The 27,333-nt window shown below is 39.8% G+C and overlaps 1 protein-coding gene across 10 annotated transcripts in view; it reads left to right on the top strand.

Moving 5' to 3' along the window:
- LOC134356771 (protein bassoon-like) overlaps nucleotides 1-26,894 on the top strand; it is a 517,214-nt gene extending 490,320 nt beyond the window's left edge. For all 10 annotated transcript variants that reach the window (XM_063067881.1, XM_063067877.1, XM_063067876.1 and 7 more), the window contains one exon: nucleotides 20,926-26,894. The gene's annotated coding sequence lies outside the window, so the exon portion shown is untranslated. The remainder of the gene's footprint in view (nucleotides 1-20,925) is intronic.
- Nucleotides 26,895-27,333: the final 439 nt, after the last annotated feature.

The following is a 27,333-nucleotide window of genomic DNA, read 5'->3' as shown; positions in this document are numbered from 1 at the left end:
CAGCTCATAAAGAACAATATTGTTCTTTATCAAATTACGGCACTGTTGTAACTATATGTAATAATCATGTGATTTCTGTCAGTTTTTCAGTCTTGATTTGTCTTGTGTTTCTGTGATATCATTCTGGAGGAACGTTGTATCATTTCTTAATGCATGCATTACTAAATGACAATAAAAGAGGACTGCGTGTCCTCATAATCTAATCTAATCTGGTATTTTGTCCAGAAACATATAGAGAAAGAGGCATCGTCACTCTGTCTCAGTCAGGATGGATGTGATATGAAGACATACATTCTTTGTGTCGTGGTAGGGTATGAACAGGAGGTCTCCATCAGTCAGGGTTGACAATGGATGTTGCGTCTTAGCTGTCTAGATACACAAGCCAGGGCAGTACAATATAGAGAGCAAGCTGTTGCTCATGTAGCAAGCTCCCTGCTCCACAGATCTGATGAACCCAAAGGGATGGCAAAGACCAATACAATTTGGCACCAGCAGCATCGTAGGAGTTTCCAGTCAATATTGAACTTAATGTAGGACTGCCTTAGGGACCCCAGCTCTGGATTTTCCCCTGGATTTTACTTCCAACGCCTTCCCCATGAGTGGCTTTAGCTGCAAGGAAGTTTGAGATTAGAATTTTCCTTCTCCTAGAGGAGCTGCCAACCACAGCTGACATGCCCCATCTGCCCGAGTGGTAGGGCAGAGAGTATGCAATTTTTTAGAGATCACAAGGAATTACTTTTGTTTTGAATATTTTGAGAATGGAAGCAAAATAGGGTTTTTTAAGGGACTCCTGGACGGATACATGGAGCTTAGCAAAATAGAGGGCTATGGGTAAGCCTAGGTAGTTCTAAGGCAGGGACATGTTCGGAACAACTTTGTGGGCCCAAGGGCCTATATGGTGCTGTAGGTTTTCTATGTTTCTGTAGGTACATGGAGCTTAGAAAAATAGAGGGCTATACGGTAGGGAAATTCTAGATAGTTTCTAAAGTAGGTTACATGGTCAGCACAACATTGTGGGCCAAAGGGACTGTAACTTGCTGTAGATTTCTATGTTCTATGTTCTAACAAAGCAGATCCTGCCTGAAGAATCTAATAGGGATACACATTTTTACTTTTAAATCTGGGTAGGTTTCTCAGTTGTTTCAGAGTACATCAAAATTCAGCCATATGAGTTGCTTGAAAGCCAGATGAAGTACAAATGACAGGTTCCTTCCCATGAAGAACATCAGCTCAATTCAGTGAGTGGCTTTTCTTGGTAGAAGCTTGAAAATCAAAATTCCACTTGGCCTATCAACCTACGTGTGCCAAAATCATGTTTTTCAGGAGTGAAAATCCCTTTAGATCAGGGGTCCCCAAATGTTTTTATGCCATAGACCCCTATCATTATTGAGGGGTCTGTGGACCCGAGGTTAAGAAACCCCTGTTTCAGATCACAGAATGTTAGAATAATTACAACACATAAAGATGCCATTTCACCCATTGTCTCCATACCACAGCACTCATTAGTTCCACTTTCTCCTCCCCATTCCCCAAGTCTTTCTCTGTATCCTGGCAAATAGATCTTCAAATCACCTTTCAGATCATAGAGAAGGGTCTCAGGGATTTTATAGTCAGGTGTAGCAGTGTTGCGGTACTTGCCACTCTCCTAAGTGGTCATGAATTCAAATCCCAGTTAACAAAATGTACAATTGAAATGTGTGGAACTAAACTTGCTCATCTGTGAGAAAACATTAATCTGGTTTAAATGGCTCTCAAGATAATGCATGAAATAGATTTCTCCTACCCAAGTAAAATTGAACATGTTTTTGCAAAACATTACTAAGAGTGGGAGGCAGATACTCCACTCCTTGCACCAGTACCCCTGGAAACACTGAAGTAAAAGATCATGGTGGATCTCTAATGTTGCTATTAATTTTTCTGTACCCTGCTACCATTCCTTAATAATGGATTCTAGCTTTATCCATACTGATCTTGTTAGGATAGTTGTCTGAATTCTCTATTTTCTTTTTCATTTCTTGCAATTCTTTGTGAATGTAAAGGAGTTATATTTGCTGCTTTCCAACCTATGGAAACTGCTCTGGAACCTCTCATAGGTTAGAAGATGGTGACTATTCCATCCACTGTCTGTGGTCACTTCCTTCAACACCTTTAGAAGCAGGTCACCAGACCTTGTAGATTTATTAGCTTTCAATGCTATTATTTTCTCCAGTGCAATTTCCTAACTAGTTTCTTTAACTCCTGATATTTTTGTGACCTGTGGATCATCACCTTTTCCATGAACATTATCTTTTTTATTAATTTAGAGATAAAGCATGTTAACAGGCCCAACTAGCCCAATGAGCTAGCGCAGCCAAATTACACCCATGTGGGTAATTAACCTACAAACCTGTACGTCTTTGGAATGCAGGTGGAAACCGGAACACCCAGAGAAAACCTACATGGTTATGGGGAGAACAGTCAGTCTCCTCACAGACGGCGTCGGGAGTCGAACCTGGACTGCTACACTCTAATAGTGTTACTCTAACTGTGCCATCCCAGTATTATCTTACCACCTTCAGTCTGCTAGCGACCTACATTAACTTATGCTAATTCCTTTTTACAGAGAAAAGGAAGCTGTTACAGTTTGTTTTTATGCTTCTAGCTTAATAATTCTCATATACTGTACTACTTTTATTTTGAAAGTGAAATTTTCTCAATCCCTGATCTTAACGCTTTTTTAACAGAATTATAAGACTTTCCCTTGGATCTGTTAACACCTCCAATAAATCTTGCTTATTACCTTTCCTGTTAGGGTTTTGTGTTTTATAGCAGTATATATTTATTGGAAGATATTCATTAAATTTTGAAAATTAGCCACAGTTTGTCTGTTAGCCACAGTTTGTCTGCCATTGCACCTCTTAACCATTATTGTCAAATATTGCCTTATATCTTCATAGATTGATTTTAGTTTAAAACTGTAGTTTTGGATGGATACTGATTATTTTCAGTTTTTGTATAAAATTCTATCATCTTATGATATATCCACTGAAACCTGTCAAACTATAGGATTCAGAGACCCTACGTTTGGTCAGCGTCAACCATCCCGACTATCTACAAAGTTTGTACATGATACGTAAGCAGGGCTGTACGATATGGAGAGCAAGTTGTTGTCCATGTAGCAGGTTCCCCCTCTCCGCATAGCTAATGATCCAAAGAAATGACGGAGACTGATTTAGTTTCCCACCAGTGGCGTTGCAGGAATTGCCAATCAGCATTGAACTCAACTTAGGACTGCCTTAGGAACTCCAGCTCTGGATTTTTCCTCGGGTTCACTGCTGAAGCCTTTGCTATGAGTGGGTATAGCCGCAAGGGAGTGGAGGTTTGGGATCATTCAGACGACTGACTAGCCCCATCATGGCTAATCGCAGCTGATGAGCCCCATCTCTCCAAAGCAACTGGTGTTAAGGCATCAGAAACTTGCCTTTCCCCCTTCTCCTGTCAGTAGAAACAGATACACCGGGCTTAGTAGCTAAGCCACACATGAAAGCCAGGAACTAAACCTGGTTATCAAAGGCTATTTGAGATTCATGCCATTGGGAACATTTAATAGGTAGTGGGAGCTTTTCCACACTACTCACCCCCAGCTATAAAAAACTAAAGGATTACTGATAATACAAGCTTATTAATTAATCATTTCCCATTGTACAATGCTAGATCTAAAATGCTCCCTCTTTGGTTCCTCAAAATACTTCATAAGTTGAACCGTACCGTCATATCTTCTGATTTTATTCATATATGCCAAGCTGCACATGAATCTGGTAATAATCTAGAGATTTTTGCCATTGTGGATTTTTAAAACACGACTCAGGCCTGTTCATTGTTCTTCGCATCTGTGTCAATTGCTGTGCAATTATTGTCTATACTGAAGCATATGAAAGTCCCAAGATTATCTATTCTTTAAAAAGGTTATTCAAATAGCATGGTTATTCTTTGAGAAATGCAATTAGGGTGTAGGTTTTTGTGTTATTATAAAATTAAATTCTTCAGCTTTAAACATCCACATACCTTTAGTAATGATCCCGACTTTAATTACCATGTGTAACAAAAAAAACCATTATGCTGAAAATAATTTCAATAAGTTGCCATTGATATGCAAATTATGGAGGGAATTGCACTGGAAAATTAGGGTATTAAGGTTATTTAGTAAAAAGAATATTCCAGAAAAAAGATTAAGAATTGTATGAGGATAAACAAGGCTGCAAATTGGTCAAATCATGGACTAGAGCTCCATGAACTCTTTTCCAGCCCATCTATAACACCAGAAAGGCACATGGCTGAGAGAAGCTTTCCAGTAGACTAACCTGGACCATTTAGTAACTTTATGGATCGGTATCCATTAGTAATATTATAGAAAACATAGAAAACATAGAAAATAGGTGCAGGAGTAAGCCATTCGGCCCTTCAAGCCTGCACCGCCATTTATTATGATCATGGCTGATCATCCAACTCAGAACCCCGCCCCAGCCTTCCCTCCATACCCCCGACCCCCGTTGCCACAAGGGCCATATCTAACTCCCTCTTAAATATAGCCAATGAACTGGCCTCAACTGTTTCCTGTGGCAGAGAATTCCACAGATTCACCACTCTCTGTGTGAAGAAGTTTTTCCTAATCTCGGTCCTAAAAGGCTTCCCCTCTATCCTCAAACTGTGGCCCCTCGTTCTGGACTTCCCCAACATCGGGAGCAATCTACCTGCATCTAGCCTGTCCAATCCCTTTAGGATTTTATACGTTTCATAGAAACATAGAAAACATAGAAAATAGGTGCAGGAGTAGGCCATTCGGCCCTTCGAGCCTGCACCGCCATTTATTATGATCATGGCTGATCATCCAACTCAGAACCCCGCCCCAGCCTTCCCTCCATACCCCCTGACCCCTGTAGCCACAAGGGCCATATCTAACTCCCTCTTAAACATAGCCAATGAACTGGCCTCAACAGTTTCCTCTGCCAGAGAATTCCACAGATTCACCACTCTCTGTGTGAAGAAGTTTTTCCTAATCTCGGTCCTAAAAGGCTTCCCCTCTATCCTTAAACTGTGACCCCTCGTTCTGGACTTACCCAACATCGGGAACAATCTTCCTGCATCTAGCCTGTCCAATCCCTTTAGGATCTTATACGTTTCAATCAGATCCCCCCTCAATCTTCTAAATTCCAACGAGTACAAGCCCAGTTCATCCAGTCTTTCTTCATATGAAAGTCCTGCCATCCCAGGAATCAGTCTGGTGAACCTTCTTTGTACTCCCTCTATGGCAAAGGTGTCTTTCCTCAGATTAGGGGACCAAAACTGCACACAATACTCCAGGTGTGGTCTCACCAAGGCCTTGTACAACTGCAGTAGTACCTCCCTGCTCCTGTACTCGAATCCTCTCGCTATAAATGCCAGCATACCATTCGCCTTTTTCACCGCCTGCTGTACCTGCATGCCCACTTTCAATGACTGGTGTATAATGACACCCAGGTCTCGTTGCACCTCCCCTTTTCCTAATCGGCCACCATTCAGATAATAATCTGTTTTCCTATTTTTGCCACCAAAGTGGATAACTTCACATTTACCCACATTAAATTGCATCTGCCATGAATTTGCCCACTCACCCAACCTGTCCAAGTCACCCTGCATCCTCTTAGCATCCTCCTCACAGCTAACACTGCCACCCAGCTTCGTGTCATCCGCAAACTTGGAGATGCTGCATTTAATTCCCTCATCCAAGTCATTAATATATATTGTAAACAACTGGGGTCCCAGCACTGAGCCTTGCAGTACCCCACTAGTCACCGCCTGCCATTCTGAAAAGGTCCCGTTTATTCCCACTCTTTGCTTCCTGTCTGCTAACCAATTCTCCACCCACACCAATACCTTACCCCCAATACCGTGTTTTTTAAGTTTGCACACTAATCTCCTGTGTGGGACCTTGTCAAAAGCCTTTTGAAAATCCAAATATACCACATCCACTGGTTCTCCCCTATCCACTCTAATAGTTACATCCTCAAAATATTCTATGAGATTCGTCAGACATGATTTTCCTTTCACAAATCCATGCTGACTTTGTCCGATGATTTCACCGCTTTCCAAATGTGCTGTTATCACATCCTTGATAACTGACTCCAGCAGTTTCCCCACCACCGACGTTAGGCTAACCGGTCTATAATTCCCCGGTTTCTCTCTCCCTCCTTTTTTAAAAAGTGGGGTTACATTAGCCACCCTCCAATCCTCAGGAACTAGTCCAGAATCTAACGAGTTTTGAAAAATTATCACTAATGCATCCACTATTTCTTGGGCTACTTCCTTAAGCACTCTAGGATGCAGACCATCTGGCCCTGGGGATTTATCTGCCTTCAATCCCTTCAATTTACCTAACACCACTTCCCTACTAACATGTATTTCGCTCAGTTCCTCCATCTCACTGGACCCTCTGTCCCCTACTATTTCTGGAAGATTATTTATGTCCTCCTTAGTGAAGACAGAACCAAAGTAATTATTCAATTGGTCTGCCATGTCCTTGCTCCCCATAATCAATTCACCTGTTTCTGTCTGTAGGGGACCTACATTTGTCTTTCCCTGTCTTTTCCTTTTTACCTATCTATAAAAGCTTTTACAGTCCGTTTTTATGTTCCCTGCCAGTTTTCTCTCATAATCTTTTTTCCCCTTCCTAATTAAGCCCTTTGTCCTCTTCTGCTGAACTCTGAATTTCTCCCAGTCCTCAGGTGAGCCACTTTCTCTGGCTAATTTGTATGCTTCTTCTTTGGAATTGATACTATCCCTAATTTCTCTTGTCAGCCACGGGTGCACTACCTTCCTTGATTTATTCTTTTTCCAAACTGGGATGAACAATTGTTGTAGTTCATCCATGCAACCTTTAAATGCTTGCCATTGCATATCCACCGTCAATCCTTTAAGTGTCATTTGCCAGTCTATCTTAGCTAATTCACGTCTCATACCTTCAAAGTTACCCCTCTTTAAGTTCAGAACCTTTGTTTCTGAATTAACTATGTCACTCTCCATCTTAATGAAGAATTCCACCATATTATGGTCACTCTTACCCAAGGGGCCCCTCACGACAAGATTGCTAATTAACCCTACCTCATTGCTCAAAACCCAGTCCAGAATAGCCTGCTTTCTAGTTGGTTCTTCGACATGTTGGTTCAAAAAACCATCCCGCATACATTCCAAGAAATCCTCTTCCTCAGCACCTTTACCAATTTGGTTCACCCAATCTACATGTAGATTGAAGTCACCCATTATAACTGCTGTTCCTTTATTGCACACATTTCTAATTTCCTGTTTAATACCATCTCCGACCTCACTACTACTGTTAGGTGGCCTGTACACAACTCCCACCAGCGTCTTCTGCCCCTTAGTGTTACGCAGCTCTACCCATGTCGATTCCACATCTTCCCGGCTTATGTCCTTCCTTTCTATTGCGTTAATCTCTTCTTTAACCAGCAACGCCACCCCACCTCCCCTTCCTTCATGTCTATCCCTCCTGAATATTGAATATCCCTGAACGTTGAGCTCCCATCCCTGGTCACCCTGGAGCCATGTCTCTGTGATCCCAACTATATCATAATCATTAATAACAATCTGCACTTTCAATTCATCCACCTTATTACGAATGCTCCTTGCATTGACACACAAGGCCTTCAGGCGCTCTTTTACAACTCTCTTAGCCCTTATACAATTATGTTGAAAAGTGGCCCTTTTTAATGCTTGCCCTGGATTTGTCGGCCTGCCACTTTTACTTTTCTCCTTAGTACTTTTTGCTTCTACCCTCACTTTACACCCCTCTGTCTCTCTGCACTGGTTCCCATCCCCCTGTTGTGAACTAACCTCCTCACGCCTAGCCTCTTTAATTTGATTCCCACCCCCCAACCATTCTAGTTTAAAGTCACCTCAGTAGCCCCCGCTAATCTCCCTGCCAGGATATTGGTCTCCCTAGGATTCAAGTGTAACCCGTCCTTTTTGTACAGGTCACGCCTGCGCCAAAAGAGGTCCCAATGATCCAAAAACTTGAATCCCTGCCCCCTGCTCCAATCCTTCAGCCACGCATTTATCCTCCACCTCTTCGCATTCCTACTCTCACTGTCGCGTGGCACAGGCAGTAATCCCGAGATTACTACCTTTGCGGTCCTTTTTCTCAACTCCCTTCCTAGCTCCCTATATTCTCCTTTCAGGACCTCATCCCTTTTCCTACCTATGTCATTGGTACCTATATGTACCACGACCTCTGGCTCCTCACCCTCCCACTTCAGGATATCTTGGACACGATCAGAAATATCCCGGACCCTGGCACCAGGGAGGCAAACTACCATCCGGGTCTCTGGACTGCGTCCACAGAATCTCCTGTCTGACCCCCTTACTATCGAGTCCCCTATCACAACTGCCCTCCTCTTCCTTGCCCTACCCTTCTGAGCTACAGAACCAGACTCTGTGCTGGAGGCAAGGCCACTGTCGCTTCCCCCGGGTAAGCTGTCCCCCCCCAACAGTACTCAAACAGGAGTACCTATTGTTAAGGGGCACAGCCACCGGGGTACTCCCTATTACCTGACTCTTCCCCTTCCCCCTCCTAACCGTGACCCACTTGTCTGCCTCCCGTGGCCCCGGCGTGACCACCTGCCTGCAACTCCTCTCTATCAACTCCTCACTCTCCCAGACCAGACGAAAGTCATCGAGCTGCAGCTCCAGTTCCGTAACGCGGTCCCTTAGGAGCTGCATCTCGATGCACTTGGCGCAGATGTAGACGTCCGGGAGGCTTGGAGACTCCAGGGCCTCCCACATCCGACACCGAGAACAGCAAACTGCCCTCACACTCATACTGCCCCTCTCCTCAAATAACAACAGAAAATGAATGCCAAACCTTCCTCGCCTCGCCCGTTTCCACCTAAGCCCGTTGAGCCGAAGCCCTTAAGCCTTCACTCTGCTCCCGGCTCACTCCGCAGCCCGCAAACTACGCTGCCTGCTCTATAAGGCTCTGTTCCTTTTAAATCTGCCGCGCTGCACTGCCCGACGTCACACGCCTGCGCAGTCCCGCCTCTCAGAACGCCGTTGGAGAAAAAAAAAATAACGAAAATTTCAAAAATGTCTTTCTCGGCACTCCCACTCAGACTCTCAGACTCCTTCTTCGAATCAAAAGGGAATCAAGAGGGAATCTTACAGCAAAAATCAATGCTCAGTAACTCAAATGTAGAAAAAACATGGAAGGTACTTCTTAAAGACGTACGAAAATTGATGTCAAACAAGTAAAGATTAGATGTGGTGACCAACATTTTAGTGCAATGTGTTTACTGAAGGCAGTTCAGTAATGTTAATAACTGGGGCATTTTTAAATAATTAAGGAGGCAATTCTATGAGAGAGCAGAACAGAAGTAGAATTTACCCTTGATGAAAGCAAAAGACCTCTAACTGCTGAAATGTTGCTGGAAACATTCACAAGGGTCAAGAGGCATCTACAAAAAGAGAAAGGGATCCAAACCTGAAGCTGTGTGAGCAACCAACATTTTCTGTTGGATTCTCAGGTCAGCTGTCTACCCTAAGTTCAGATATATTGTTACAACTGCACAGAAACTGAAATCTGGAAGAGGCGTAGCTTAAGTGCATGAGAGCTCAGGGCAAGCTTGAAGGAATGAGTTCTGTAATCTGGTTTGTGATTGGTGTGGGGATCTTCGACTATGACAGAAAACTGCTTGAAAGCATTTTTTTTTAAATCACACTAGATGGCGAAGGATCTGGCCTCAAGTTATCAAATGTTTGAAACGCTAGCTAGCTGATTTACTTACTTTGTTTTCTTCAACCAAAAGTTTTCAAATTATAGATTTATCATTGTTGCTCCAGATCCATTTAGCACAGACTGGTTATCAATGTTTGAGAAGGGAAAGGATGACTTCAATTACCTTGGTAATGGAAAACTAAAGTAGGTTGTCCAAATAATTGGCAAAGGTTCCTTCAAAGTTCAAGTTCAATCTGAATTTATTATTAAAGTACATATATGTCACCTAAGATTCACAGTAAATTCTAAGAAACAAAAAAACAAGCAAAATAATAATAATAATAAATAAATAATCATTAAATATCAACGTCATGAGATGAAGAGTCCTTGAAAGAGAGTCCATAGGTTATGGGAAAACAGCTCAGCTTGGCTCTTTCGTTGGTTGTTTGTACTCCAGGTAAAAATCAGAGACATTTCTCTCCTTGTGGGGAACTAGAAATAACACTGAGCTTATGGGGGTGTATTGTAAGATTTATGAAACTGTTTAGTGTAGAGTTTCTTTGCATCTATGTACTTTCTTTCACTTCATCAGTGTGAAAACTGTTTAGCAGAGTAGGAGCTGAGTGGGTGAAGGTGTAGACTTGATAATGACTCAGTTTGGCTCCTTATGACATTGATCTCACCCACTCGCCACATTACAGAAATGAAAATCTTGGCTGTCGGAAGCTGTGAGAAATAAGAATGATGATCATGACACTGACCGGTATGAAATAAGGAAATGCTCACCCTGCAAGGTTAGATTCTGAATTAATTGAAGAAGTGATTCATTCTCATATACACAATTTGCCAGCAATCATCAGTATAAATAATATGAAAATAGGTTTCTATTGTGAAAAGACCCTGAACGATGCACACATTTTTAAACAGTACCACTTGGCCAATCACTGCTACATCAGCCCACTAACTCAACTGCAAAATACTGAGAGAAATCATTGACAGGATGATCAAACACTGACCCAATAAGGTGCTCACCAGTGCTCTTTTTTGAATTCCCCCAGGCAATCTGTTGCTATTAAGTGAAAACCATACCCCATTATAGTCTTCATTCAAAAATTGACAATTTGGTTTAATTCTTGAGCTGAAGTAGAAGTGACACCTCTTGAGATTCAAACAGCCTTCGATCAACTGTTCATGAAGCCCAATTGAAATTAAAGTTGGTGAGATTCGGGAAGGGGAAAGATTTTCAGGGCTGACACCATTCCTATGATATTTGCTATTGGTGGAAGATAATTATTAGCCGTAGAACAGCTCTAAAGGCAATAATCTGGATAAGGCCATTTAAGATGCTTCAACACTGACTATCCCTGAAACATAATGTCAGAAGCAGATATTCTGGGATGATTGTGGTGTTGAGATCCATTGGCTATACCTCCAATAATAAAGCAGTTTCTATTGTGGAGCAGAATTTGTAGCTGCCAATGCTAACGTGGCTCCCTTGTTCAAAAGGAGAGGAAGACAGAAGGTGGGTAGGCCTGTCCATTGTTGACAAGATGCTCGAGACAATAATTAAAGGGGAAGTCTCCATTCATTTAGGAAAGCTGAATATAAGCAAACCAATTCAACACTGGTAAATATAATTTGGCAAATTTCCTTAAGGATATGATGGGGAGAGCTGGGACCATCATATAGATGTAACAGAATAAGATTTGCAAAAAGCATTGGACAAAGTGCCACATTGGAAAAAGGTGCATAAATTAGGAACCAAATGTTGAAGGGTATGTGTTAGTATGTATTGAAAACTGGCTATCACATATAAATTAGAACTGAAACAAAAGGGTTCTTTTCTGTCTGGAGTAGTGTAGTTAGTGGAGTATCACAGGGATTGGTTCTGATTGTCAATTGTTTACATTGAATCTCTGGAGGATGGGAAAAAAATCGGAGATCAACTTTATTCATCATATGCATTTACATGTATTAGGAATTTGCTGTGGTGTGTTAGCATGCAACAAAAACAACATTCAACAGTTATGAAGAATTATATAAAAACGAAACTAGAGGTTAAAGTACAGATATGGAATAAAATGTACATAAATACCAGTATGTGTTTACAACGTAAACTGATGGTTACAGTCCAGTGACTGCGTAATAGACAGCTGTCTAGAATGGTTGATCAGATTAACTGTTAATCAGCTTAATTGTCAATCATATATAAGGTTTCTAAGTTTGCCAATGATATGCAAACAGGTGGAGGAACATGTGATTTTACAATGGGAATTAGATAGTTAAGTCATTGGTCAAAAGCCTGTCAAAAAGTTTGATGTCATGCACTTGAGTGACAGGAATCAAAAAGCAAATTATTTCCTAAATGGAGAGAAACTGCAGAAAGTTCAGTGGGACCTAGGTGTTGGACATGAATGTAATCAATTGACAACCAGCATTAAAATATAGAAGAAAATATCTAGCTGGAAGGAGCTAAGGACAGTGGAAGTAGAGAAATCAAATGTCTTTGTTCTTCACAATTGATGGGAGGCATGAATAGAGGTCGTCATTTTGCGAGACTGTTCTGCATCCTACATTTTGTAAGCTGTTACGTGAACTGGTTTTGCTCAGGAGCTTAAAGACAGGGAGAATTTGTGACAGTTATACAAGTGGATAGGGGTCAGCGTACAGGAATGATATAGGATACCTGTTTGAGTGGTGCTGCATCAACACCCTTTCACTCCATGTCAGTAAAACCAAAGAAATGGATATGATTGCAGGAAGGGGAAGAAGGTCACATGTGCTGCAGTTTATATTGATGGATCAGTTGTGAAGAGAGTCAGTAGTTTTACATTACTGGGCATTAACATGTTGAATGTCCAGTTCTGGGCCCAGCATACAGATGCAATTGCAAGGAAGGTGCACCAGCATCTTTACTTTCTTTGAAGGTTAAAAGAGGTTTAGCATGTCAACAAACACTCTTAATAAACTTCTACAGATATACTGTAGAAAGGATCCCAACTGGTTGCATCATGGTCTGGTATAGCAAGTTGAATGTGGAGGAACGCAAGAAGCTACAGGGAGTAGGCTCATCCCAATACATCAGTGGCACATACCTCAGCACCACTGGAAATATCTACATAAGACACTGCTTCAAGAAGGCAACATCTACCAAAGATCCCTGCCGTCCAAGTCATGCCACTTTTCACAGCCACCATGGAGCAGGAAGGGCAGAAGCCTGAACTTCCACATAACCAAGTTCAAGAACCATTCAGTTCTTGAACCAACCTGCAAACTCTGATCACTACCTCAAGTCTAGTGTCACTATAATCACTTTGCACTACAATTAACTGTATCTTTGTTCTCATTGTCTTCATTCTTTTATATTCTGTTTGTGAGTGTATGATGCTGTGTGCCTTTGTTTTTGCTGCAAATTTTTCATCGTACCGGTGCATGTGACAATAAACTCAACTTTCAACTTGGAGTATTAGTGAAGCAATATAGGAATACTAGATATAGTACTATTGGAAGCAAACCAAAGGAGATTCACTAAGCTAATTCCTGGGGTGGGAGGAGTTATCCTATGAAAGGCTAGACAGTTTAGGTCTTTATATCTTGGTGTTTTGGAGAATGGGAGAGGTTGACCTCAATGAAAAATATAAGATCCTAAAGAGGCTTGCCAGGATAGATGATAAAATGGGAGAGCCACAATCAAGGGGACGTAGCTTCTAAATAAGGGGCCAGTTATTTAAAACTGAGGTGCATATTTTGTCAAATGGTAGTGAATCTCTGAAATTCTCTGCCCCCAAGGATGGTGGAGGCCATTATCATTCAAATTATTTAAGATAGAGATAAATAAATACTTTAAAGTTCCAGGAACTGAAGGTAATGAAGTACTGGGACTGAAATGAAGTTGTAGCCATCATACTGGATGGTGGGGTGAGCTTGAGGGGCCCGTTGGCATATTCCTGCTCCTGTTTTCTTTTGTAGTATATTCACCATTGTCAGGTAATGTCTGCTCCTCCAAAGACTTCATGGGTGACCGCCATTTCGGAATGAAGAAGTGTAGTAAACAAAAATCTTAAAACAAACAGGGTAATGTTAGCAGTCACTTCCTCTGGGGCAGGACTGGAGGAAAGTGACTGCTGAGGCTAAAGAGACTTCTTTAAGATTAGGATTGTTAACACTAAAACCCTTTGAAGCCATCTCCCTTTGGCATTTCACAACACTGATACATAAAATTCTACATCCTACAGAGAGTGGGGAGGATTACCACTGATCAGAAATGTAACTGAACAAAGCAGTTAATCGCTGTGCCTATAAAAGCAGGTTGCAGGCTGGATATATTTGTGAGAGACTCACCTCCTATCCATTTTCTATCAGTGACAAGTAGTGAAGAACAAAATGGTTCCCTTGTTTGGCCGTATTAACATTCTTAAGTAAACTCTGCATTGCCAGCAAGTTATTCCGTCATGTGCATCCACTGCACAGTCCACAGTAACTCATCAAAGATATCTGGATAGACCCTCCAAAAATTATCACATCTTCCATAGGAAGACAAGAGTATCAGACAAATGTAATCCTCTTTCCCATTCCCAATACTTCAATGGATTATTCTGCCGATCTTAAGGGGAACCATATAAATCCTGTATTTGATCTCTGTGACCCTGGGTCCTTGGCATTCTAGTACCTGCTCCTAATCAAATCACCGTTGCTACAAATTTTGTATGTGGCAAACTGAAGAAATATGCCTCACACCGTCCCCTCCCCTCCCCTCTACTTACTATAGGAAAGTGCTCTGATTCCCATCAATAAAACTACACCTCCACATATTCGTGCCTTCAGGGAAGCCCATCAGAAAGAGTGCATAACTTCCCAAATAACTTGGCCTCCCATCCTGTCAAGCATCACCCACCCTGCTAATAGTAGGGTCTACAAGTCCCACATTGGTTTCATTAGCTATTTCAGAATTAGAGTGTTAGCAAGTCATATTCAGTCCCGGGAGACCACCTAAGAAGAGGAGAAAACTAATGAAGTATTTTTGTGTGTTGTAAGAATGCAAGAATTAATATATGATCTGTTAGCTGTATAAAAAGAGTAAAGTGATTGACAAGAAATTGGATTGAACACAACATAATGATAAGGAAAGAATATTTTGTGAACATTAAGCTGAAGAAGACATTTACTTAGAACTAAAGTCAGTCATGAAAAGACTGATTTCTAGCACTGATTCTGCAATCAGTTGCAGAATGTTGTATCGTGTAAAAATGTTTTTGTTAAGATATAGAACTGCACTAGTCTATGCCCTCATCATGTTTTAAGAACCTAATATTTTGATCATTTCTGTTTAGAATACAAATAATCTTGTTTGAAGAAACAAAAAGTTAATAAAAGGAATGCTTATCATTATTATCCACTGAAATCAGCAATAAAGTGCTGACGTAAATTCAAAGTTCAAAGTAAAATTTATTATCAGAATACATACATGTCACCACATACAACTTTGAGATTCTTTTGCTGCAGGCATACTTAGCAAATCTATAGAACACTAACTGTAAACAGGATCTGTAAACTGTGAACACCAGGAACTGTAAACTGTAAACAAGCTGTGCAAATGCAGATCATTCATAAATACATAGCAATAAATAATGAGCATGAAATAATATGATTATGGATCGTGGTGGTTGAGGATAGTTCAATTGGGTAACATTGTATATTGATGTCTCTTGCAAGTGATGTACCTGTAACTGTGAAAAAGAGCAATATCATTTTTTAAAATAGTTTTTGTTTCCCAAAGTCACTAAGACTGTCAAGAAACAACAATCCCTTTTGGCCTATGTGACACTGAGGGGTTGATGATGTTGACATCCGTCTGTTTCGAAGGACAATGGAATTGGTGACCCCTGCAGGGCTCAAGCCTGGGCGGGAGGTATGGAGATCCCGGGATGCCCAGTCGTCAAACCAGTGGGGCTATTTACCCATAGCTGGGGATTTGGTTCATGAGCACCAGGGAGTGTCCACATGTCAGTGTGCATACTGTGCTATGTGTGCAGGGGCCAGACCTCCTCCCTGTCCTCTGTAGTTCAGCCTGAGTTCGAACAAAGTTCAGTTTCCACGTGTTGCCAGCGAAGAGGCACTACATGAAGCTTGCTTTTGGAGAGACTGTGTACTGGCAGGCAGACTTGCATATGCAGCTTCCTTTTCACGAGACTGCTAGCCTCGTGAAAGCTGAAAGCGAGAAGCGACAAGCACTACCCACTAGACACGTCACAACAATCATTTGACATACACTGAGGGATTACCATCTTGATATTTTATCATGTTCCTGTCTTAATTGAATTTGCCTGCTGACAGGCTTTGAATATCTTTTCTTAAGGGAGGTTGGTGAAAGTAATTTGGACAAACATAAATAAAAATGCACTTTTTGCATGAACATGCGTGATAAATCAGTTCAATGATTATGCTGCTAAGAACAACAATCAGTGTATTATAATGAAAATGCTTGAATTCTAGCACCGTTTCAAGATTCAAGATTGTTTAATGTCACTTCCAGTACTCAAGTGTAAAGGAGGACAAAATAATTGTTACTCTGGATCTGATTCAGTGCAAAAAAAACACAGTAAGATAAAGAGCACCATAATAATCAAAACCACAATAAGTATAAATATGTAAGATATACATGGATTGATTGTCGTAAAGTGATGTTTAGCGCAGGAGTGTCTGTAGATAAGGTGATTGATGGGAAATGATAAAGAAGTAGTCGGGGGTGTGGAGGGGGGTGCATTTGTGGCTGGAGCATTTACCAACTTCTTGATAAATTGGACTCAGAACTAAAACAACTGGTGAATCAAGGAAACTTTCATTCCAAAAGCACTGGCTAAATGTATCTTCATAAATAAAAGAGAAGTGTAATTGCCTCATTTACTAATGTTTCCTTGTAGACCACATAAATTGCCAAACCATAAAAAAGCATCTCCTTCTTGCAGATCTGCAATAGCCGGTATGTCTTCATATGCAAATCAATTGATTTTTATTGTACATTGATTTTGTCTCCAGTGTACAATGAAACTGAAGTCTATTTTGTGTAGATGTAATTGGCATAATGAAGCCAGGGCTAGTTTCTAGAACAGAAAAGATGGGGGAGTTTTTCAATGATGAAGCAGTTGATACAGTAAATAAAGAGTAATTGTTTGTATTGTCAGGAAGAGCATTCACCAGATGACAATGACCATAAGACACAGCAGAATTGGGCCATTCAGCCTATTGAGTCTGCTCTGCCGTTCCATCATGGCTGATCCCAGGTCCCATTCAACTCCATACACGTGCCTTCTGATCAATCAGGAAACTATAAACTTCTGCCTTAAGTATACCCACGGACTCAGTCTTCACTGCAACCTGTGGCAGAGCATTCCACCGATTCACTACTCCCTAGCTAAAAAAATTCCTCCTTACCTCTTTTCTGAAAGGTCGCCCCTCAATTTTGAGGCTGTGCCCTCTAATTCTAGATACCCCCACCATAGGAAATATTCTTTCCACATCCACCCTGTCTAGACTTTTCAACATTCCATACTTTTCAATGAGATCCCTCTGCATTCTTCTGAATACCACTGAGTACTGGCCCAAAGCTGCTAAATGCTCCTCATATGTTAACGCCTTCATTCCCAGAATCATCCTCGTGAACCTCCTCTAGACACTCTTTGACAATGGGGGAAGAGTAGTATGTAAATGGATATTTCTTTCAAAGAACCTCCGCAAGTACAATAGATAAATGAAACTATGTAAGTCTGTGACATTCTGCTATGGTTATTTCCACAAATATGAAGAGAGCTATGGCCATATGCAAATATATGCAGCATATATATCCCATGAAAATTAGCAGAGAAAGGGTCTTGGCCAAAACATAGACTATTTATTCCTCTCCATAGATCCTGCCTACAGATACCCGCTGAGTTCCTCCAGCATTTTGTGTTTATTGCTCTGGATTTCCAGCATCCGCAGAATGGCTGTGTTTATAAATGAGATAAACTGAACAAATTAAGCAGGACTGGCAAGGAGATGAAGAAGCAACTTTTTCTGGTATTGACTCATAGCCAAAGGCTTCTTTTTTCTGTGGTGCCACCCCGATATTCCCAAAGGAATACCTACCCTTGCCACTTCTCATTTAAAAGCCATTCAGTCACCACACGTACACTAATACCACTCAACTTTAGTACTCTGCCATCTCCCTTGATCCCTTCACTGTCTGCAAATTGTCAGATTATTCATCCATATTTGGTACACAATGATCAGGAATCAGAGGTAATGATTTCTTTTGTTGCTGGTATCAGAGGATCAAGGAGCTGAATCAGTATAGAGGTGTGGAAGGACATAACAATAAAGGGAAAACTATGGAAGGATTTGAAAATAAGGATGAAAATTGTAGCATTGCTTATCTAGTCCAGTCCTTAAGTATTTAGATGATAGGTAAATAGCATTCTTGCCTTAATTAGTCAAGTCATTGAGTTCAAAAGTCATTAAGTACTGTGCACAATTTTGGTCTCTATATTGTGTGAGGAATATGATTGCACTGGAGCAAGTTCAGAGAAAGGTGACCAGACTCATTCCAGATCTGCAGGGTATGAGTTATGAAGAAAGACTGAAAGAATTAAATATTTTTAGCCTAAATAGACATAGAATGAGAGGAGACTTGATAGAAGTGTTCAAAATCATTAAGGATATAAGTTAAGTGGTTGCCTGCTGCTACTTCAAAATTTATCCATCATCAAGGACATGAGGCCGTAGTGGAGAGTGGTTAAGGGGAAATTTCAGACTAACATCAGGAAGCATTTCTTTACACAGCAAGTTCTGGACAGGTGAACAAACTATCTAGTTGTGTAGTTGAGAGTAGTACCTTAGAGACTTCCAAATCTAAACTTGATAGTAATTTCAACACACTATGTGAATAGGAATTAGGGAAGCTATGTCGGGCTGAATGGCCTGTTCTTGTCAAAAGCTTTCTAATGTTCTAAAATCATATTGCAGCTTTATAAAACTCTAGTTAAGCGGCTTCTGGAGTATTGCATACAGTCCTGGATGCCCCACTATAGAAAGGATGTCAATGTTTTGGAGAAGGTGCAGGTGAGATATATCAGGATGCTGCCTGGATTCAAGAGCATGTGCTATCATGAGTGGTTAGACAAACTTGGTTTGTTTTCTCTGGAGTTGGGGATGCTGAGGGGAGATTTGCTTGAGGTTTATAAGATAATGAGAGGCATAGAGTAGACAGACAGTACTTTTTCCCAGGGTTGAAATGCAAAAAACAGAGTGCATACTTTTAAGTTGAGGGGGTAATTTCAAAGGCGATGCGAGGGGCAGTTTTTTTTTACACAGACAGTGGTGGGTGCTTGAAATGCACTTTCTGGGGAGGTGGTAGAGGCAGATACATGAGACTTTTAAGAGACATTTAGATAGCACATGAATGTCAGGGAAATGGAAGGATATGGACATTCTGTGAGCAGAAGGGATTAGTTTAGTTGGCCATTTGATTACTAATTTAATTGGATTGGCATAACATTGTGGATTGAATGGCCTGATCCTGTGCTGTACTCTTCAATGTTCTAATTGTGAAAGGCATGATATTTTTGCACATGTTCACCAACATATAGATCAATGCAAGATGAGAGGTTTCACACAGTTATTTTCTCCTACTTTCCTAAATGATCTTTTCATAGCCTCTGATTGGGTAGTCTCTCAGTCCTATAGCATCCCTTTCTTACCAGGGTGATAGTACTAACAGCATCTCTGTTATTTCAATTACTATATTCCTCCAGTGAAATGTTCTGTCATGCCCTGTTAGTTGTTAACTATCCCTATAGCCTGTATTCAACTGAGACAACTGGTATACCCAATAATTCATCCCCCACCATCAATATTTTCTCACTATATATTTTATCTGCGTGCCCTCTGTCAGGTCCTTGCCATAATCCTGCTACCCATTTACCATGGACACCATCTGGATGGTTACTCTCAATATATCCTTGTTGTCGAGGAGGCAGTCCTAGAGCTCAAGCAGCATTTGGGGTGGTGGGGAGAGGAAAAGGAATTTGTGACTTGGAACCTAGTGCAAACATATTTGCTCTAAATTCCAGCATTTTTCAATCCCTTGTATCTCCAATTCACAAGCTAGTTCCATTATCTCCAAATGCATTAACACGAAGACTGCTATGGACTTGCAGTTTCCTGTGACAATGATTCTCTTCGTGAGATCCGATACAATTGAATCTGCTAGTTTTTCTCAGTAAACCTGGCCTAACTTCTCTCTTACTGTAAGGTGACTTTATCATATAATATGCAAATTAACATGGTGCTATTTTCCTCATGCCCTGATTAAATAAAATATCATTCTGAATGACCATGATACTCAGCTTTAGCATAATAGTTCTAAAACTTACTAATGGTAAACAAAAACCTTCCTTTTGGTAGGTCTTTACTTGCTTATTCTTCGAATTAGATTGTTTAAAGTTTTTCTATTTGTCAACCTGCTTCCCACTTAATTTGTTTCGTCTGTCACCTCTATTAAGAGTTAAGATTGTTTAATGTCATTTCCAGTACACAAGTGTAAAGGAGAACAAAATAATTGTTACTCTGGATCTTAACAGAATAAACTAAAGGATACAATAATGTGTGTATATAGATAGATAGATACATAAAATAGCTTATATACATTGATAGTCTGTACATAAAGTGACTGACAGGAAATGATAAAGCAGTGGTGATGGAGGTTGTGGGTGGAGGTATTACTCAGTCTTACTGCTTGAGGAAAACAACAGTTTTTGAATCTGGTGGTCCCAGCGTGAATGCTATGTCACCTCCTCCCTGATGGGAGTTTAAGCTTGCTCTCTTCAGCTGACATAATTTTGCCTTGACCTTGCTCGTTAGTTAATATTTAATTAAAAGGAACATTTGCAGAAATCACATACCTCATTCATTACTTTTTTGAATACTTGCAATAATCATGTCAATACCTCAATCATTTTCAAGGTTGTACATGAGAGAAAGCCACCTTGTGTGGCAATAACCTATCTGTTTTAAGTCATTGTACTCATTCTACTTGGGGAATGACTGAAGTTTCACATTTTACTTATATTGATATGCGTATGCATCTGCATTACAAAATTAATGAATGTGATATTTAAAGTTTAATAAAATATCTGTTTTGCTCTCTTTAGGATTTTCTGGTTGTACCATAATGGAAAATGTAAGACAAAGCTCGTCAGTGTCTGTCTATGCAATGTGAAGAGGAAAATGCATCCAAGAGCAACATCATAACTTGCTGAGACTTTAAACAAAAGGTTGGCTGTGCCTTAAGTATTTTGCAGGTTGGCTGAAGAAGCATTTTAGGGAATCTGATGTCTTTGGTACTCAGGATAATTTTACAAGTGGGCACAAGAAGAAAACTTGGAAGCCAACATTTGTCCAAGTTCAAATCTGCTTGTTTGGTGGAATTTTGAAAGTGAACCCTCTAGGCCATTGAGAACTTCCAGCTATTAGCTATCACTTGACAATTTTCAATGATGGTTTGGAGTTGCCTTCTGCCTAATGACAAATATTTGGAATTATTTTACATCCAAACGATGTTTGCAGAATTTGGGATTCCTTGTGCCTGGGTTTGCTCAATGCCTTCTTTTCTTGGACCCTGAAGGGAAAGACTGGAGCATGCACAGAGTCCAGTTTCTCTCACTCAAGCTTTTGATCTTCATAGGTTTTACTGTATTCATAGACTAGAATTCCTTGAGGTGAAATTACTACCTTTCTTAGGGCTGGGAGCAAAAGCTCCATTTTCCCCAAACATTCCACTATCTTTTGTTCACTTTCCAGCTAATTCTATGAGATGGGCAGGTGCAGCGCTGTGCAGTATTCTGTGGACGCCCGAGGCATTCTAGAGGAGAATGTCAGTACTCAGCCCCTTACGCAGGACCTAGCACTGTTCGATGGTTGTGAAACATACACACTGGTCACAAGAACTGAAAGTGTTAAAACTGATGACATCTGGATTGACATTGTGGAAAGACGTGTCATGCAGTTATCACAAGCTATTTCATTACTTTATTGTGGGTGTATTCCACGTAATTTTTTTTCCATTAATGTGCTTGCCTGTGTTTTTATGTATGCTACTTTGAAATCGCCTTAATTGTTTCCAATTTTCTATTGTATACCTCAAAAGAATTTTTTTTTCTCTTCTGTACGCAACCTGCATTTTTCCCTCATCGCTACACAGTACTGGATTTGTATTGGGTAGAAAAGAAGAGGTGGTACTATTAGAAGCAATAGGTCAGTGGTAGGCTGACGAGAGCACAAGTGTGAAGGAGGAAGCATGCCTCTGCCCTGCATTTATGGTAATGTGCAATTCATTTGGGCTTCCATTCATCAGAATATGATGAAGGAAAACAATTACCAATTCAGATTTTCTATGCAATGATGAGAAAACTGTGTTAATATTTAATACTGAATTTAATGTTATATATGGCATAAATTAAAAATATGATATTGATATTGAGAAGCAATGTTTGTTACTGTAACTCATTGATTGGCATAACCTGTCAAGTGGGGTGGTGTTGAACAATTGACAGGATCAGTTGCCAAAGGCATAGCCACATTAAAGCAGTGGGTTAGTAGTGTGCATGTCTTTGTCTGCAGAGCATGACTTGCTGATTCAGTGCTTGCCTTCCATTTGGTATTGCAGTTGTTAGAGTTGCCCATATTAAATTTATTGTATGCACTTGCAAGCCACAACCAAGGAAATTCTGTTCTAGGAGAGACCAAACTGGACACCCATGGGATTTCCCAGTCCTCGAGCACGATAGTTCTGGTTAAAATAGAACACCTGGTTCCTAATCTGTCAGCTTATCGAGTTTATTGTTCCTGGAATGACAATTCCCAATTCAGAAGTTCGTATGCATCTTTCCATTATACTTTTCTAAAGGCACATGTTCAGCATAGATAGTTTGATCAGAAAGTGCTACAGTAGGGTTTGTATGCCCTCAGGACCGTAGGTTAGAGAATATTGATTATTTTCTTCCCACTGAGCTCTTGAGGGTCGAACATGCTGTAGCTTTTATGCTCAAGATCTTGAATCCATATTTTAAGGATTTTATTTTGTTGCATAAGCCCTTGCAATAACTCTACTTTCTTTTCCTCTTTATAATACTATCCTTGTTACCATGATAATCAATCCTGAAAAAAGTAGGATTATAAATGTTATCTTTGTTACTTATTTAAAGATACAGCACAGAACAGGCCTTTCCTGTCCAACAAGCCACACCACCCAGCAACCCACCTATTTAATACACTAGCCTAATCAGAGGACAATTTGCAATGATTAATTAATCTACTAACCGGTACGTCTTTGAACTGTGGGAGGAAACCGGAACACCCAGAGGAAATCCACACTGTCATGGACAGAACATACAAACTCCTAACAGATGGCACCGGCACCGGAATTGAACTCTGAACTCTGACACCTCGAGCTGCAATAGCATCACAAAAACCGCTACGCTAATGCTTCCAAACCACCCAATACCATAGCAGCTGGAATTTCCATTTTCTTTTATCCTCTAAGGTTCAGACGTCTCTGCCACCAGCTACTTCATAATCAGAATCAGAATCAGGTTTAGAATTATTGGAATATGTCATGAAATGTGTTGTTTTATGGCAGCAGTGCATTGCAATACATAATAAAAAAAATTATTTACAATAAGAAATATATTTTTAAAAAATAAATATGTAGTGCAAAAAGAGAGCAAAAAAAATGGAGGGAGTATACATGAATTCATTGTCCATTCAGAAATCTGATGGTGGAGGGGAAAAAACTTCATCTCATTTGGTATATGCCTTAGACTATTGGACAATTATACCACATCACTCGCTGACACTTACGCAGGTATTTTGATCTGGGTTGGGATGTTATTCATGTTGACTCAGTTGACTCCATGGCTTAACAATTCATCTTTGGAACCATTGTTATCCATTTTTTTCAGAGACTCTTGGAGGTGCCATTCTTTCTAGGCTGGCTCATTTCACTCCTTCTTTCCTTCATGTAAAATTTTAAGTCCTACTACAACAGTATCAACTGTTTCCATATTCTGTGTCATTAACATGTATATATGTTAGTATGTGCAAATGTATGTATCTGCATGAATAATCAACTCTGGAAAAATAATTGATGTCAACCTACATTATTACTCTTGTCTAACCATATATTCAGTGAGAATCTGAGGATAAAAATGTAATTGGGTGGCATTATTGTTGTGAGAGACGCCGTAGCATTCCGGTATCAGGCAAATACTTTCTTCAGTTTATTTGGCAGCATACACACAGATTTCAAACAAAAGAAAATGCCATGATTCTGTAAAAATTATCAAATTTTTCTTCAGAGTATCCAGCATAAAAAAATGTACATAAAATTATTATATAAAAGAAGTGTATATTTTGAAAGCTATAAAAGATTTACTACTGAGGAAATAGTGCATTTAGATTTTAGGTGATTTCCGGGGTTGTGCAATCAAAGATTACTTCCGCTCAATGTGATATTTGTGAATGAAGAAAACAGATGATGTGTGTAAAAGTCTGCCACTAGTCATGAGAGTTAGTGTTATCCTGCATCCCACCACTAACATCCATAATTACCTCACAGATAAGGAAGTGTGAATTTCATTCAACCTTTCTAAAGATATCAGGGCTGATTTTTTTTTCATGCCACTGCATTAAAAAGAAATACTTAAATGAAATTTCAGAGACTATATTATACTTCAGAAATTCTTGGTGAATTTAAGGCAGAGGTTAAAAGTTCTTGATTAGTGGGGGGGGTCAAAGGTTACAAGCAGAAGGCAGGAGAATGGGGTTGAGAGGGCTAATAAATCAGCCATGACAGAATGGCCGAATGGCTGAATTCTGCTCCTGTGTCTTATGGTCCTATATATTTAAATTCTCAAAATAGGCATCATAAGCAACGATGCTACTACAATGAATGCCTTGCAAACATTCAGTAGAAATGGACATTATAGTCTAACAGTTTATGCCAAACTGAATCCATCTCCTAGAAATGGACTGTTCCTCATGTCTTTACCTATGTAGAGCTCATTCACAATGGAACTTGCATCGTACATGGGGGAGCGCCACCTCAAGTAACTAGGGATGGGTATTGTCCATGACACCCACATGCTGTACATGTAAGTGCACCTGCTGCTACCATAAGCAAACATAAGGGAACTATGCGAATAACAAAATAGCTCTTAAGTGGTCCAAGCTAGTGCAACAGCTATGTAATTTACTTGGCAGATCCCTTGGAATTTACACTAATAATCATCAGTCACATGGAACGTTACACTCCTGAAAAATTGAACTACAAAGCAAGAATTCTGAAAGCAGAATTACAATGTATCTTGTTCAGACATGTACATAAAGTGATACTTCCAAATATACAGTGAAGATGTAAACTGACTGACATAAATGTCAAGAGATTCTTAATAACAATTTTACCAAGTACCTAGATACTTCAAAAGATTTGCGCAGACTTTGAACATTCATTGGGATCTTAAACATAACTCTGAGCTTCATTACAGGACAAATATTGAATTCCTAAGCAGACAAGTTTAATATGGAAAATGAAGACTGGACAAGTTAAGGGAGATGTAATGATGAAAAAGATGTCCTTTACAGGCATAAGTAAAACACAGGCCACACTACACTATTCACAGTTCTTGTCACCAATATATTATTATAAACCTCAATCTTTATGCAGCCACTTGTTTATCAGTAATTATCTCATAACTCATCTGTTGTCTTCATTTGAACGTACAATAAACTATATTCTCGAGTGGAAGCATTACACTGGATTCTCAATGAAAGTGAATTTTTAGAGGAGACTAGGAATGAATGGTATTTGGAACCTATTGGACTCACTATCTATATTTAAGAGACAGCCCCACATAACAAATCCTATTATACTGGGGAGCATCTAGAACTCTGGATTATAAAATTATAAAAAGGGTACCACAATAGGTCCGGGCATCGTGAGGTAAGCAGAGAATAATTTTGCTGAATTCTCATATCTACTCATTGGAAATTTTAAGAGTTTAGATCACATTTTTCTCTACTGTGCTCTTAATCTAAGAAGCTGATAAACCTGTTTGCAGTTTAAGTCTATCAATAAAGATTAGTTGGAGTGTGAAACGCAGCACCTGCCCAGAGAGTTATACACTAACGAGGGGTCAAGATTTGTAGAAAAAACAAGAAATAGTTTCTGTTTGCGGTATAACACTTTAAAAAAGCCTCTTTTGATATTTTATACATGTTTGAATTGCTTTCTTCAAACTTAAAATCAGTATTTGATGAAAGAATTCCTGAAGAACTCTCAGTTCACTAATTTTCCATTCTGTTCGTATCTGGTGCTTTACATTTTGATCTTTCACCTTTAAATGATAGCATGTAAGTTCTCTCACAGCTCCAGTGCCTGTACCCATGAGGGCTCCAAGTATACTCTGATAGTTGGGAAAGACAGACTATAGCTCATTGCTCCCAAAGGAGGATGATTTAGTTCCCCAGCTCCACCTTACTCTTTTTGCATGTCCAATCCTGCTTTTGGCCCTTTTCTCCCAATAAGACGAACTTTCAGTTGGTGCAGCCTATACTTTATTCAAGATTAAATGTTTTAATGCAGCTGATTGGCTGCCAAAAATGATTTTTTTTTGTTTCTCTTATGTAAATAATTGTACAGTGTAAATCTCATTCAGATTATTTAAACAGCCACTGGGTATGGATCTCACATACCAGCAATCCTGCCAATTCATGCTTGTTTATAGAAAAAAAAATAAAAAGCAAAAAAACATCGTGTTCGTGGCTGATTCGTATAGACTGTTGAAATATTGTACTCAGTTGTTACTTGTGTAGAGTTTTTACATGTTGTGTATGAAAATGAGGTGACTTCCTAAAGTAAACCTGACTTCCATGTATTTGGAAAGAGTGTAAAACTCACTGTTATAAGTGCAATGAATAATTCCTGTTTGAACATTGTAAATGTATGTATGCTGCACTGTATACTGTGATGGTTGTAGTATTGAATATATGATATTGTATAATGTGATTGTGTAAAATGTGTCCAATCAAATCATTTCCATGGGAAACCAATAAAAACCTTGAAGTAACAATGTCACTTAAGAGCTGATCTTACCACAACAGAGTCTAATGAAAGGTATGCAGTATATTATACAAGTGAGTCGATAAAGGAGATCCTGTGGATGTAGTGCATCGAATTTTCTGAAGACATCTGATAATGTATCTCTTAAAAGGCTTGTGTAAAACAAGAACTCAAGGAATGGGGGATGTGGATTAGCTTTGACTGAAGATAGGTTATCAGATAGAATACAGAGTCTGTTTATATTGGAAGGCCAGAAGGATGTAACAAACGGATCAGTTCTTGCCCCTCAATTAATTACAATTTATATTGATAATGCAGAGCGGGAGGGTCGGAATGTAAGGTAGCAAAATTTGACACAAAAATAATTGGGCTGCATGTTGTGGTGAGGATGCTTGGACTCTGCAATAGGATATAGATGGGATGAGTGAGGGGATGAAAACCT

The sequence above is a fragment of the Mobula hypostoma genome, chromosome 15 (assembly GCF_963921235.1).
Source record: "Mobula hypostoma chromosome 15, sMobHyp1.1, whole genome shotgun sequence".
Taxonomy (NCBI): Eukaryota; Metazoa; Chordata; class Chondrichthyes; order Myliobatiformes; family Myliobatidae; genus Mobula; species Mobula hypostoma.
Note: the sequence above shows the minus strand (reverse complement) of the source record. Positions and strands in the feature narration are given on the sequence as shown.